Consider the following 16,314-nt stretch of genomic DNA (forward strand, 5'->3'; position numbering starts at 1 on the left):
TGCACTGCTTATGCTACACTAGTATATTGTGTTGCACTACACATGGCCATTTTTAAACAGCATCAAAGTTTTATATTTTTAAATATGTGTGATGGTTTTATAACATTGCTATCGGCTGCATTTAAAGGGATGTGGCATTAAGAGGTATTAGTCATCCATAAAATGTATCATTTTGTCCTTACACCAGTACTACAAGTCCTATGATTTACTCCAGCACTGCCCATATCATGCAAACTTTTTGGCCTATAAGCACGCTGCCTTGTGTGCTTCAAAATAGATCTCATTCTCTTGATGATGGTTTGGAAGGGCCCCCCATTCCGCTATGTAGTACTCTCCACTTCCTCCTAGATTTAAAGGGACATTAAACTGCTAGGTATAACTACATTAGCACAGTTGCTACTCACCATGCTATTTTCTTCTTGTGTCTGCAGCTCTCTCTAAAGCCCTTTTCTTTGTTTTCACCCTTTACAAGTGCTGGTTATTGAAGCTCTGCATCTTCACGCTGGGAACTGCCATCTTGGAATTTAAGTATACCCACACACTGCGACAAATGGTGGTCATTTACTGATCAGTGGTATTGTTGTCTTCTTGACCAGCTTTATTGTTCTGTTCAGTTTAGCACACACACTATATAGAGTGGGAGCTGTACATTTTTGCAGTGGGTACATTGCTCTTCATTATTCCTGAGGCCTCTTTTATATTTTGTATTAACTTGTGTAAAATAAAAACAAACAAAAAAACTGCAAATATGTAAAGTTTCTGTTTTCTGTTCTATGTTAACCTAAAGGGATAGGTATAGCTGTCAAAAAGCAGTTGCATCAGTAATCTGTGAAAGCTCACTGCTTCTATGGTGGGATGCGACAATACGTGAGTTACAGGATGGCGGCGCCCAGTCTAAAGATGCAGAGCTTTATGAACAGACTTCTGTAATGGATCAAAATAAGTGAATGGTACAATAGAAATAACTCTAGTGTGGTGAGTAACCATGTTGCTGAAGTTGTAACCAGCTGTTTAATGTCCCTTTATTTCATAAAATGATGGTCCACAGTTCTCCATAACATATGGGATACATTTCCCACCACTAGGAGGTCAAGAGCTTTAAAACCCTCCCACCTCTCTCTTGTATCTAAGCCTCTGCAGACTGCCCCCTTATTTCAGTTCTTTTGACAGACTTGCATTTTAGCCAATCAGTGCTAACTCATAAATAGCTTTACAGGAGTGAGCACAATGTTATATATATGGCACACATAAACTAGCGCTGTCTAGCTGTGAAAAAACGTCAAAATGCACTGATATAAGAGGCAGCCTTCAAGAGCTTCGAAATTAGCATATGAGCCTACCTCAAAGGGAACATAGCAAATTTGATGATAAAAGTAAATTAGAAGTTGTTTAAAATCTAAAAATGTTTCCAAAGCCTTTGTTGTACAGACATAAATAGAAAACTAGTTCAAACATTGCGGTGCCTGTTACTTTAACCCCTTAACGACCGAGGATGTGCCAGGCAAGTCCTACAAAAACGGTCGTTAACGACCAAAGACGTGCCTGGCACGTCCTCTGTGGTTTCAAGTGCTGGAAGCGATTGTGCTCGCTTCCAGATGCTTTCAGGGTATTGCAGCAATGCCTCAATATTGAGGCATTGTGCAATACACTGTTAGGCAACCAATGCAGAGAGGGCCACTCTGTGGCCCTCTCTGCATCAGCCAGCGATGGTGCAGATCGTTGGTGGCGTGGGAGGGAGGGAGGGAGGCGTTGAGAGGGAGGTTGAAAGCTTTCAGGTAAAGGGATCTGGGAGGGGGTAGGGGAATGACGGGGGACAGCTACACCACAGAAAAAAAAGTTGGCTTTGTTTTTTTAAAAGCCTAATTTCCTGCAAACTGGGTACTGGCAGACAGCTGCCAGTACCTAACATGGCGGATAATAGGTAGGGGAGGAGGGTTAAAGAGCTGTTTGGGGGCTCATGGAGGTTGGGTGGTAAGGGGGAATTCTACACTGCAGAAAATATATAATAAAAAAAACCTTATTTTTATACTGGCAGACTTTCTGCCAGTACTTAAAGGATTACTTTCTGTTATAATTTTTAAGCCAAACAACTAACATATTAAAGTTAATAAACATTAATTAAAACCTACTGATCTATATTTTCTCCAAAACGAAGTTTCTTTCATGTAATTAGCAAGAGTCCATGAGCTAGTGACGTATGGGATATACATTCCTACCAGGAGGGGCAAAGTTTCCCAAACCTCAAAATGCCTATAAATACACCCCTCACCACACCCACAATTCAGTTTTACAAACTTTGCCTCCGATGGAGGTGGTGAAGTAAGTTTGTGCTAGATTCTACGTTGATATGCGCTCCGCAGCAAGTTGGAGCCCGGTTTTCCTCTCAGCGTGCAGTGAATGTCAGAGGGATGTGAGGAGTATTGCCTATTTGAATGCAGTGATCTCCTTCTAAGGGGTCTATTTCATAGGTTCTCTGTTATCGGTCGTAGAGATTCATCTCTTACCTCCCTTTTCAGATCGACGATATACTCTTATATATACCATTACCTCTGCTGATTCTCGTTTCAGTACTGGTTTGGCTATCTACTATATGTAGATGAGTGTCCTGGGGTAAGTAAATCTTATTTTTTGTGACACTCCTAGCTATGGTTGGGCACTTTGTTTATAAAGTTCTAAATATATGTATTCAAACATTTATTTGCCTTGACTCAGAATGTTCAACTTTCCTTATTTTTCAGACAGTCAGTTTCATATTTGGGATAATGCATTTTAATTTAACTTTTTTCTTACCTTAAATTTGACTTTTTCCCTGTGGGCTGTTAGGCTCGGGGGGGCTGAAAATGCTTCATTTTATTGCGTCATTCTTGGCGCGGACTTTTTTGGCGCAAAAATTCTATTTCCGTTTCCGGCGTCATACGTGTCGCCGGAAGTTGCGTCATTTTTTTGACGTTATTTTGCGCCAAAAATGTCGGCGTTCCGGATGTGGCGTCATTTTTGGCGCCAAAAAGCATTTAGGCACCAAATAATGTGGGCGTCTTATTTGGCGCGAAAAAATATGGGCGTCACTCTTGTCTCCACATTATTTAAGTCTCATTTTTTATTGCTTCTGGTTGCTAGAAGCTTGTTCTTTGGCATTTTTTCCCATTCCTGAAACTGTCATTTAAGGAATTTGATCAATTTTGCTTTATATATATGTTGTTTTTTCTCTTACATATTGCAAGATGTCTCACGTTGCATCTGAGTCAGAAGATACTACAGGAAAATCGCTGTCTAGTGCTGGATCTACCAAAGCTAAGTGTATCTGCTGTAAACTTTTGGTAGCTATTTCTCCAGCTGTTGTTTGTATTGTTTTTCATGACAAACTTGTTAAAGCAGATAATATTTCCTTTAGTAAAGTACCATTGCCTGTTGCAGTTCCTTCAACATCTAAGGTGCAGAATGTTCCTGATAATATAAGAGATTTTGTTTCTGAATCCATAAAGAAGGCTATGTCTGTTATTTCTCCTTCTAGTAAACATAAAAAATCTTTTAAAACTTCTCTCCCTACAGATGAATTTTTAACTGAACATCATCATTCTGATTCTGATGATTCCTCTGGTTCAGAGGATTCTGTCTGAGGTTGATGCTGATAAATCTTCATATTTATTTAAAATGGAATTTATTCGTTCTTTGCTTAAAGAAGTCCTAATTGCTTTAGAAATAGAGGATTCTGGTCCTCTTGATACTAAATCTAAACGTTTAAATAAGGTTTTTAAAACTCCTGTAGTTATTCCAGAAGTTTTTCCTGTCCCTGATGCTATTTCTGCAGTAATTTCCAAAGAATGGGATAATTTGGGTAATTCATTTACTCCTTCTAAACGTTTTAAGCAATTATATCCTGTGCCGCCTGACAGATTAGAATTTTGGGACAAGATCCCTAAAGTTGATGGGGCTATTTCTACCCTTGCTAAACGTACTACTATTCCTACGTCAGATGGTACTTCGTTTAAGGATCCTCTAGATAGGAAAATGGAGTCCTTTCTAAGAAAAGCTTATCTGTGTTCAGGTAATCTTCTTAGACCTGCTATATCTTTGGCTGATGTTGCTGCAGCTTCAACATTTTGGTTGGAAACTTTAGCGCAACAAGTAACATATCGTGATTCTCATGATATTATTATTCTTCTTCAGCATGCTAATAATTTTATCTGTGATGCCATTTTTGATATTATCAGAGTTGATGTCAGGTTTATGTCTCTAGCTATTTTAGCTAGAAGAGCTTTATGGCTTAAAACTTGGAATGCTGATATGGCTTCTAAATCAACTTTACTTTCCATTTCTTTCCAGGGTAACAAATTATTTGGTTCTCAGTTGGATTCCATTATTTCAACTGTTACTGGTGGGAAAGGAACTTTTTTACCACAGGATAAAAAATCTAAAGGTAAAAACAGGGCTAATAATCGTTTTCGTTCCTTTCGTTTCAACAAAGAACAAAAGCCTGATCCTTCATCCTCAGGAGCAGTTTCAGTTTGGAGACCATCTCCAGTCTGGAATAAATCCAAGCCAGCTAGAAAGGCAAAGCCTGCTTCTAAGTCCACATGAAGGTGCGGCCCTCATTCCAGCTCAGCTGGTAGGGGGCAGGTTACGTTTTTTCAAGGAAATTTGGATCAATTCTGTTCACAATCTTTGGATTCAGAGCATTGTTTCAGAAGGGTACAGAATTGGTTTCAAGTTGAGACCTCCTGCAAAGAGATTTTTTCTTTCCCGTGTCCCAGCAAATCCAGTAAAAGCTCAAGCATTTCTGAATTGTGTTTCAGATCTAGAGTTGACTGGAGTAATTATGCCAGTTCCAGTTCCGGAACAGGGGATGGGGTTTTATTCAAATCTCTTCATTGTACCAAAGAAGGAGAATTCCTTCAGACCAGTTCTGGATCTAAAAATATTGAATCGTTATGTAAGGATACCAACGTTCAAGATGGTAACTGTAAGGACTATCTTACCTTTTGTTCAGCAAGGGAATTATATGTCCACAATAGATTTACAGGATGCATATCTGCATATTCCGATTCATCCAGATCACTATCAGTTTCTGAGATTCTCTTTCCTAGACAAGCATTACCAGTTTGTGGCTCTGCCGTTTGGCCTAGCTACAGCTCCAAGAATTTTTACAAAGGTTCTCGGTGCCCTGCTGTCTGTAATCAGAGAACAGGGTATTGTGGTATTTCCTTATTTGGACGATATCTTGGTACTTGCTCAGTCTTTACATTTAGCAGAATCTCATACAAATCGACTTGTGTTGTTTCTTCAAGATCATGGTTGGAGGATCAATTTACCAAAAAGTTATTTGATTCCTCAGACAAAGGTAACCTTTCTGGGTTTCCAGATGGATTCAGTGTCCATGACTCTGTCTTTAACAGACAAGAGACGTTTAAAATTGATTACAGCTTGTCGAAACCTTCAGTCACAATCATTCCCTTCGGTAGCCTTATGCATGGAAATTCTAGGTCTTATGACTGCTGCATCGGACGCGATCCCCTTTGCTCGTTTTCACATGCGACCTCTTCAGCTCTGTATGCTGAAGCAATGGTGCAAGGATCACACGAAGATATCTCAATTAATATCTTTAAAACCGATTGTTCGACACTCTCTAACATGGTGGACAGATCACCATCGTTTAATTCAGGGGGCTTCTTTTATGCTTCCGACCTGGACTGTAATTTCAACAGATGCAAGTCTCACAGGTTGGGGAGCTGTGTGGGGATCTCTGACGGCACAAGGAGTTTGGGAATCTCAGGAGGTGAGATTACCGATCAATATTTTGGAACTCCGTGCAATTTTCAGAGCTCTTCAGTTTTGGCCTCTTCTGAAGAGAGAATCGTTCATTTGTTTTCAGACAGACAATGTCACAACTGTGGCATACATCAATCATCAAGGAGGGACTCACAGTCCTCTGGCTATGAAAGAAGTATCTCGAATTTTGGTTTGGGCGGAATCCAGCTCCTGTCTAATCTCTGCGGTTCATATTCCAGGTGTAGACAATTGGGAAGCGGATTATCTCAGTCGCCAAACGTTGCATCCGGGCGAATGGTCTCTTCACCCAGAGGTATTTCTTCAGATTGTTCAAATGTGGGAACTTCCAGAAATAGATCTGATGGCGTCCCATCTAAACAAGAAACTTCCCAGGTATCTGTCCAGATCCCGGGATCCTCAGGCGGAGGCAGTGGATGCATTATCACTTCCTTGGAAGTATCATCCTGCCTATATCTTTCCGCCTCTAGTTCTTCTTCCAAGAGTAATCTCCAAGATTCTGAAGGAATGCTCGTTTGTTCTGCTGGTAGCTCCGGCATGGCCTCACAGGTTTTGGTATGCGGATCTGGTCCGGATGGCCTCTTGCCAACCGTGGACTCTTCCGTTAAGACCAGACCTTCTGTCACAAGGTCCTTTTTTCCATCAGGATCTGAAATCCTTAAATTTAAAGGTATGGAGATTGAACGCTTGATTCTTGGTCAAAGAGGTTTCTCTGACTCTGTGATTAATACTATGTTACAGGCTCGTAAATCTGTATCTAGAGAGATATATTATAGAGTCTGGAAGACTTATATTTCTTGGTGTCTTTCTCATCATTTTTCCTGGCATTCTTTTAGAATACCGAGAATTTTACTGTTCCTTCAGGATGGTTTAGATAAGGGTTTGTCCGCAAGTTCTTTGAAAGGACAAATCTCTGCTCTTTCTGTTCTTTTTCACAGAAAGATTGCTATTCTTCCTGATATTCATTGTTTTGTACAAGCTTTGGTTCGTATAAAACCTGTCATTAAGTCAATTTCTCCTCCTTGGAGTTTGAATTTGGTTCTGGGAGCTCTTCAAGCTCCTCCGTTTGAACCTATGCATTCATTGGACATTAAATTACTTTCTTGGAAAGTTTTGTTCCTTTTGGCCATCTCTTCTGCCAGAAGAGTTTCTGAATTATCTGCTCTTTCTTGTGAGTCTCCTTTTCTGATTTTTCATCAGGATAAGGCGGTGTTGCGAACTTCTTTTGAATTTTTACCTAAAGTTGTGAATTCCAACAACATTAGTAGAGAAATTGTGGTTCCTTCATTATGTCCTAATCCTAAGAATTCTAAGGAGAAATTGTTGCATTCTTTGGATGTTGTTAGAGCTTTGAAATATTATGTTGAAGCTACGAAATCTTTTCGTAAGACTTCTAGTCTATTTGTTATCTTTTCCGGTTCTAGAAAAGGCCAGAAAGCTTCTGCCATTTCTTTGGCACCTTGGTTGAAATCTTTAATTCATCTTGCCTATGTTGAGTCGGGTGAAACTCCGCCTCAGAGAATTACAGCTCATTCTACTAGGTCAGTTTCTACTTCCTGGGCGTTTAGGAATGAAGCTTCGGTTGACCAGATCTGCAAAGCAGCGACTTGGTCCTCTTTGCATACTTTTACTAAATTCTACCATTTTGATGTATTTTCTTCTTCTGAAGCAGTTTTTGGTAGAAAAGTACTTCAGGCAGCGGTTTCAGTTTGAATCTTCTGCTTATGTTTTTTCGTTAAACTTTATTTTGGGTGTGGATTATTTTCAGCAGGAATTGGCTGTCTTTATTTTATCCCTCCCTCTCTAGTGACTCTTGTGTGGAAAGATCCACTTCTTGGGTAGTCATTATCCCATACGTCACTAGCTCATGGACTCTTGCTAATTACATGAAAGAAAACATAATTTATGTAAGAACTTACCTGATAAATTCATTTCTTTCATATTAGCAAGAGTCCATGAGGCCCGCCCTTTTTTGTGGTGGTTATGATTTTTTTGTATAAAGCACAATTATTCCAATTCCTTATTTTATATGCTTTCGCACTTTTTTATCACCCCACTTCTTGGCTATTCGTTAAACTGAATTGTGGGTGTGGTGAGGGGTGTATTTATAGGCATTTTGAGGTTTGGGAAACTTTGCCCCTCCTGGTAGGAATGTATATCCCATACGTCACTAGCTCATGGACTCTTGCTAATATGAAAGAAATGAATTTATCAGGTAAGTTCTTACATAAATTATGTTTTCTTACCTTCAAAAATTTGACTCTTTTTCCCTGTGGGCTGTTAGGCTCGCGGGGGCTGAAAATGCTTCATTTTATTGCGTCATTCTTGGCGCGGACTTTTTTGGCGCAAAAATTCTCCGTTTCCGGCGTCATACGTGTCGCCGGAAGTTGCGTCATTTTTTGACGTTATTTTGCGCCAAAAATGTCGGCGTTCCGGATGTGGCGTCATTTTTGGCGCCAAAAGCATTTAGGCGCCAAATAATGTGGGCGTCTTATTTGGCGCTAAAAAATATGGGCGTCGCTTTTGTCTCCACATTATTTAAGTCTCATTTTTCATTGCTTCTGGTTGCTAGAAGCTTGTTCTTTGGCATTTTTTCCCATTCCTGAAACTGTCATTTAAGGAATTTGATCAATTTTGCTTTATATGTTGTTTTTTCTCTTACATATTGCAAGATGTCTCACGTTGCATCTGAGTCAGAAGATACTACAGGAAAATCGCTGTCTAGTGCTGGATCTACCAAAGCTAAGTGTATCTGCTGTAAACTTTTGGTAGCTATTTCTCCGGCTGTTTGTATTAATTGTCATGACAAACTTGTTAATGCAGATAATATTTCCTTTAGTAAAGTACCATTGTCTGTTGCAGTTCCTTCAACATCTAAGGTGCAGAATGTTCCTGATAATATAAGAGATTTTGTTTCTGAATCCATCAAGAAGGCTATGTCTGTTATTTCTCCTTCTAGTAAACGTAAAAAATCTTTTAAAACTTCTCTCCCTACAGATGAATTTTTAAATGAACATCATCATTCTGATTCTGATGACTCTTCTGGTTCAGAGGATTCTGTTTCAGAGATTGATGCTGATAAATCTTCATATTTATTTAAAATGGAATTTATTCGTTCTTTACTTAAAGAAGTACTAATTGCTTTAGAAATAGAGGATTCTGGTCCTCTTGATACTAATTCTAAACGTTTAGATAAGGTATTTAAATCTCCTGTGGTTATTCCAGAAGTTTTTCCTGTTCCTAATGCTATTTCTGCAGTAATTTCCAAAGAATGGGATAAATTGGGTAATTCATTTACTACTCCTAAACGTTTTAAGCAATTATATCCTGTACCGTCTGACAGGTTAGAATTTTGGGACAAAATCCCTAAAGTTGATGGGGCTATTTCTACCCTTGCTAAACGTACTACCATTCCTACGTCAGATGGTACTTCGTTTAAAGATCCTTTAGATAGGAAAATTGAATCCTTTCTAAGAAAAGCTTATCTGTGTTCAGGTAATCTTCTTAGACCTGCTATATCATTGGCTGATGTTGCTGCAGCTTCAACTTTTTGGTTGGAAACTTTAGCGCAACAAGTAACAAATCATGATTCTCATGATATTATTATTCTTCTTCAGCATGCTAATAATTTTATCTGTGATGCCATTTTTGATATTATCAGAGTTGATGTCAGGTTTATGTCTCTAGCTATTTTAGCTAGAAGAGCTTTATGGCTTAAGACTTGGAATGCTGATATGGCTTCTAAATCAACTCTACTTTCCATTTCTTTCCAGGGTAACAAATTATTTGGTTCTCAGTTGGATTCTATTATCTCAACTGTTACTGGTGGGAAAGGAACTTTTTTACCACAGGATAAAAAATCTAAAGGTAAAAACAGGGCTAATAATCGTTTTCGTTCCTTTCGTTTCAACAAAGAACAAAAGCCTGATCCTTCATCCTCAGGAGCAGTTTCAGTTTGGAAACCATCTCCAGTCTGGAATAAATCCAAGCCTGCTAGAAAGGCAAAGCCTGCTTCTAAGTCCACATGAAGGTGCGGCCCTCATTCCAGCTCAGCTGGTAGGGGGCAGGTTACGTTTTTTCAAAGTAATTTGGATCAATTCTGTTCACAATCTTTGGATTCAGAACATTGTTTCAGAAGGGTACAGAATTGGTTTCAAGATGAGACCTCCTGCAAAGAGATTTTTTCTTTCCCGTGTCCCAGTAAATCCAGTGAAAGCTCAAGCATTTCTGAATTGTGTTTCAGATCTAGAGTTGGCTGGAGTAATTATGCCAGTTCCAGTTCCGGAACAGGGGATGGGGTTTTATTCAAATCTCTTCATTGTACCAAAGAAGGAGAATTCCTTCAGACCAGTTCTGGATCTAAAAATATTGAATCGTTATGTAAGGATACCAACGTTCAAGATGGTAACTATAAGGACTATCTTGCCTTTTGTTCAGCAAGAGAATTATATGTCCACAATAGATTTACAGGATGCATATCTGCATATTCCGATTCATCCAGATCATTATCAGTTCCTGAGATTCTCTTTTCTGGACAAGCATTACCAGTTTGTGGCTCTACCGTTTGGCCTAGCTACAGCTCCAAGAATTTTTACAAAGGTTCTCGGTGCCCTTCTGTCTGTAATCAGAGAACAGGGTATTGTGGTATTTCCTTATTTGGACGATATCTTGGTACTTGCTCAGTCTTTACATTTAGCAGAATCTCATACGAATCGACTTGTGTTGTTTCTTCAAGATCATGGTTGGAGGATCAATTTACCAAAAAGTTCATTGATTCCTCAGACAAGGGTAACCTTTCTGGGTTTCCAGATAGATTCAGTGTCCATGACTCTGTCTTTAACAGACAAGAGACGTCTAAAATTGATTTCAGCTTGTCGAAACCTTCAGTCACAATCATTCCCTTCGGTAGCCTTATGCATGGAAATTCTAGGTCTTATGACTGCTGCATCGGACGCGATCCCCTTTGCTCGTTTTCACATGCGACCTCTTCAGCTCTGTATGCTGAATCAATGGTGCAAGGATTACACAAAGATATCTCAATTAATATCTTTAAAACCGATTGTTCGACACTCTCTAACGTGGTGGACAGATCACCATAGTTTAATTCAGGGGGCTTCTTTTGTGCTTCCGACCTGGACTGTAATTTCAACAGATGCAAGTCTCACAGGTTGGGGAGCTGTGTGGGGATCTCTGACGGCACAAGGAGTTTGGGAATCTCAGGAGGTGAGATTACCGATCAATATTTTGGAACTCCGTGCAATTTTCAGAGCTCTTCAGTTTTGGCCTCTTCTGAAGAGAGAATCGTTCATTTGTTTTCAGACAGACAATGTCACAACTGTGGCATACATCAATCATCAAGGAGGGACTCACAGTCCTCTAGCTATGAAAGAAGTATCTCGAATTTTGGTTTGGGCGGAATCCAGCTCCTGTCTAATCTCTGCGGTTCATATCCCAGGTGTAGACAATTGGGAAGCGGATTATCTCAGTCGCCAAACGTTGCATCCGGGCGAATGGTCTCTTCACCCAGAGGTATTTCTTCAGATTGTTCAAAGGTGGGAACTTCCAGAAATAGATCTGATGGCGTCTCATCTAAACAAGAAACTTCCCAGATATCTGTCCAGATCCCGGGATCCTCAGGCGGAGGCAGTGGATGCATTATCACTTCCTTGGAAGTATCATCCTGCCTATATCTTTCCGCCTCTAGTTCTTCTTCCAAGAGTAATCTCCAAGATTCTGAAGGAATGCTCGTTTGTTCTGCTGGTAGCTCCGGCATGGCCTCACAGGTTTTGGTATGCGGATCTTGTCCGGATGGCCTCTTGCCAACCGTGGACTCTTCCGTTAAGACCAGACCTTCTGTCACAAGGTCCTTTTTTCCATCAGGATCTGAAATCCTTAAATTTAAAGGTATGGAGATTGAACGCTTGATTCTTGGTCAAAGAGGTTTCTCTGACTCTGTGATTAATACTATGTTACAGGCTCGTAAATCTGTATCTAAAGAGATATATTATAGAGTCTGGAAGACTTATATTTCTTGGTGTCTTTCTCATCATTTTTCTTGGCATTTTTTAGAATACCGAGAATTTTACAGTTTCTTCAGGATAGTTTAGATAAGGGTTTGTCTGCAAGTTCCTTGAAAGGACAAATCTCTGCTCTTTCTGTTCTTTTCCACAGAAAGATTGCTATTCTTCCTGATATTCATTGTTTTATACAAGCTTTGGTTCGTATAAAACCTGTCATTAAGTCTATTTCTCCTCCTTGGAGTTTGAATTTGGTTCTGGGAGCTCTCCAAGCTCCTCCCTTTGAACCTATGCATTCATTGGACATTAAATTACTTTCTTGGAAAGTTTTGTTCCTTTTGGCCATCTCTTCTGCCAGAAGAGTTTCTGAATTATCTGCTCTTTCTTGTGAGTCTCCTTTTCTGATTTTTCATCAGGATAAGGCGGTGTTGCGAACTTCTTTTGAATTTTTACCTAAAGTTGTGAATTCCAACAACATTAGTAGAGAAATTGTGGTTCCTTCATTATGTCCTAATCCTAAGAATTCTAAGGAGAAATCATTGCATTCTTTGGATGTTGTTAGAGCTTTGAAATATTATGTTGAAGCTACTAAATCTTTCCGAAAGACTTCTAGTCTATTTGTTATCTTTTCCGGTTCTAGAAAAGGCCAGAAAGCTTCTGCCATTTCTTTGGCATCTTGGTTGAAATCTTTAATTCATCTTGCCTATGTTGAGTCGGGTAAAACTCCGCCTCAGAGGATTACAGCTCATTCTACCAGGTCAGTTTCTACTTCCTGGGCGTTTAGGAATGAAGCTTCGGTTGATCAGATTTGCAAAGCAGCAACTTGGTCCTCTTTGCATACTTTTACTAAATTCTACCATTTTGATGTATTTTCTTCTTCTGAAGCAGTTTTTGGTAGAAAAGTACTTCAGGCAGCGGTTTCAGTCTGAATCTTCTGCTTATGTTTTTCATTAAACTTTATTTTGGGTGTGGATTATTTTCAGCAGGAATTGGCTGTCTTTATTTTCTCCCTCCCTCTCTAGTGACTCTTGTGTGGAAAGATCCACATCTTGGGTAATCATTTTCCCATACGTCACTAGCTCATGGACTCTTGCTAATTACATGAAAGAAAACATAATTTATGTAAGAACTTACCTGATAAATTCATTTCTTTCATATTAGCAAGAGTCCATGAGGCCCGCCCTTTTTTTGTGGTGGTTATGATTTTTGTATAAAGCACAATTATTCCAATTCCTTATTTTATATGCTTTCGCACTTTTTTATCACCCCACTTCTTGGCTATTCGTTAAACTGAATTGTGGGTGTGGTGAGGGGTGTATTTATAGGCATTTTGAGGTTTGGGAAACTTTGCCCCTCCTGGTAGGAATGTATATCCCATAAGTCACTAGCTCATGGACTCTTGCTAATATGAAAGAAATGAATTTATCAGGTAAGTTCTTACATAAATTATGTTTTCATAACTTTATAAAAGTTATATCTTTTATTCCCCGATGATGTCACGTTATCCTGACCACTATTTTCAGCACTGCGTGTTCAAAATACTTAAACCAATAACTTTGTGTTTAAAACGCCATTTTGAAACCTAGGTATTGTAAACGGATTGGTACAGAGCAAAGGATACCCATGCTATTGCTAAAAAGCGTATTTGGGGTAATTAGTTAGTAACATGCATAGAAAATATTTACTTACAGTGGCCCTTTAAGATGGGGGTGACCCCTTGGGGGGGAGGGGAGGGAAGAGAGCTGTTTGAGAGTGGTCAGGGAAGGAACAGGGGGTGGGATGTCAGGTGGGGGATGATCTCTACACTAAAGCTAAAATTAACCCTACAAGCTACCTAATTAACCTCTTCACTGCTGGGCATAATACAAGTGTGGTGTGCAGCGGCATTTAGAAGTTAACTATTTATTTCCTAAGATATGGAGAGTCCACAACATCATTCAATTACTAGTGGGAATATCTCTCCTGGCCAGCAGAAGGAGGCAAAGAGCACCACAGCAAAGCTGTGAAGTATCATTCCCCTACCCACAATCCCCAGTCATTCTCTTTGCCTCTGTCAATGGGAAGGTTCTGTGTATGGTTCTCCTTTCGATTTTTGTCTCCGGAGGTCAGGTGGGGCATCCCAGTATATCTGAGAGGTAGAGGTAGCCTGTATTTGATATTGTTGGGTTTTTATTTGGTAGCATTTTTTTGCTGTAAGTGTAATTGTTCCTCTTAAAGTGACAGTATTTTTTTTGTATTCAAACTATTTTTTTTTTTTTTCTAAATTGTGTTTTCTTGGGGAAATTTTTTTTTCTTCAAAGGAGCTTTATTGGAAAATAAAATATGAACATACAGGCCTCTCAAATTGTGCGGTATAAGATTACAACCGGTACCTTCCACTTTGCATCAGGAAATAACAAAAATAAACAAGAAATTATTGTCTGGGTTTAGTCCTTATGTAGAAAAAAGTCCAAGCATAGCAAACGTGACTAATCCCGTTGATTAAAGGTTGATAACCAGTACAGGGAGTGCAGAATTATTAGGCAAGTTGTATTTTTGAGGATTAATTTCTCCAACATTGGTGTGTCCGGTCCACGGCGTCATCCTTACTTGTGGGATATTCTCCTCCCCAACAGGAAATGGCAAAGAGTCCCAGCAAAGCTGGTCACATGATCCCTCCTAGGCTCCGCCCACCCCAGTCATTCTCTTTGCCGTTGCACAGGCAACATCTCCACGGAGATGGTTAAGAGTTTTTTGGTGTTTAAATGTAGTTTTATTCTTCTATCAAGTGTTTGTTATTTTAAAATAGTGCTGGTATGTACTATTTACTCTGAAACAGAAAAGGATGAAGATTTCTGTTTGTAAGAGGAAGATGATTTTAGCAGACAGTAACTAAAATCGATTGCTGTTTCCACACAGGACTGTTGAGATGAAGTAACTTCAGTTGGGGGAAACAGTTAGCAGACTTTTCTGCTTAAGGTATGACTAGCCATATTTCTAACAAGACTGTGTAATGCTGGAAGGCTGTCATTTCCCCTCATGGGGACCGGTAAGCCATTTTCTTAGTTAAACATAAAAGAATAAAGGGCTTCAAAAAGGGCTTAAAAACTGGTAGACATTTTTCTGGGCTAAAACAATTGCTTTACTAGGCATATTATGCAGATTCTAACTAATTATTGGTATTATAATCTTGGGGAATGTTTAGAAAAACGGCAGGCACTGTGTTGGACACCTTTTTCAGATGGGGGCCTTTCTAGTTATAGACAGAGCCTCATTCTGGGTTAAAGCTCTGAAATTTGGTGTGCAATACTTTTAATGCTTTAAGACACTGTGGTGAAATTTTGGTGAATTTTGAACAATTCCTTCATACTTTTTCACATATTCAGTAATAAAGTGTTTTCAGTTTGAAATTTAAAGTGACAGTAACGGTTTTATTTTAAAACGTTTTTTGTGCTTGGTTGACAAGTTTAAGCCTGTTTAACATGTCTGTACCATCAGATAAGCTATGTTCTATATGTATGAAAGTCAATGTGTCTCCCCATTTAAATTTATGTGATAATTGTGCCATAGTGTCCAAACAAAGTAAGGACAGTATTGCAACAGATAATGATATTGCCCAAGATGATTCCTCAAATGAGGGGAGTAAACATGATACTACATCATCCCCTACTGTGTCTACACCAGTTATGCCCACACAGGAGGCCCCTAGTACATCTAGTGCGCCAATACTTATTACCATGCAACAATTAACGGCTGTAATGGATAACTCCATAGCAAATCTTTTATCCAAAATGCCTACTTATCAGAGAAAGCGCGATTGCTCTGTTTTAAACACTGAAGAGCAAGAGGACGCTGATGATAACTGTTCTGACATACCCTCACACCAATCTCAAGGGGCCATGAGGGAGGTTTTGTCTGATGGAGAAATTTCAGATTCAGGAAAAATTTCTCATCAAGCTGAACCTGATGTTGTGACATTTAAATTTAAATTAGAACATCTCCGCGCACTGCTTAAGGAGGTGTTATCTACTCTGGATGATTGTGACAATTTGGTCATTCCAGAGAAATTATGTAAGATGGGCAAGTTCCTAGAGGTTCCGGTGCCCCCCGACGCTTTTCCTATACCCAAGCGGGTGGTGGACATAGTAAATAAAGAGTGGGAAAGGCCCGGCATACCTTTTGTTCCCCCCTCTATATTTAAGAAATTATTTCCTATAGTCGACCCCAGAAAGGACTTATGGCAGACAGTCCCCAAGGTCGAGGGGGCGGTTTCTACTCTAAACAAACGCACTACTATTCCTATCGAAGATAGTTGTGCTTTCAAAGATCCTATGGATAAGAAATTAGAGGGTTTGCTTAAAAAGATTTTTGTACAGCAAGGTTACCTTCTACAACCAATTTCATGCATTGTTCCTGTCACTATGGCAGTGTGTTTCTGGTTCGAGGAACTAGAAAAATCGCTCAGTAAAGAATCTTCGTATGAGGAGGTTATGGACAGAGTTCAAGCACTTAAATTGGCTAACTTTTGTTTTAG

General features: G+C 39.4%; 1 protein-coding gene across 10 annotated transcripts in view; it reads left to right on the forward strand.

Moving 5' to 3' along the window:
- Positions 1–16,314, forward strand: part of WNK1 (WNK lysine deficient protein kinase 1) — a 544,152-nt gene that overhangs the window by 320,635 nt on the left and 207,203 nt on the right. The gene's annotated exons all lie outside the window — the stretch shown is intronic.

The sequence above is a fragment of the Bombina bombina genome, chromosome 6, assembly GCF_027579735.1.
Source record: "Bombina bombina isolate aBomBom1 chromosome 6, aBomBom1.pri, whole genome shotgun sequence".
NCBI classification, from domain to species: Eukaryota; Metazoa; Chordata; class Amphibia; order Anura; family Bombinatoridae; genus Bombina; species Bombina bombina.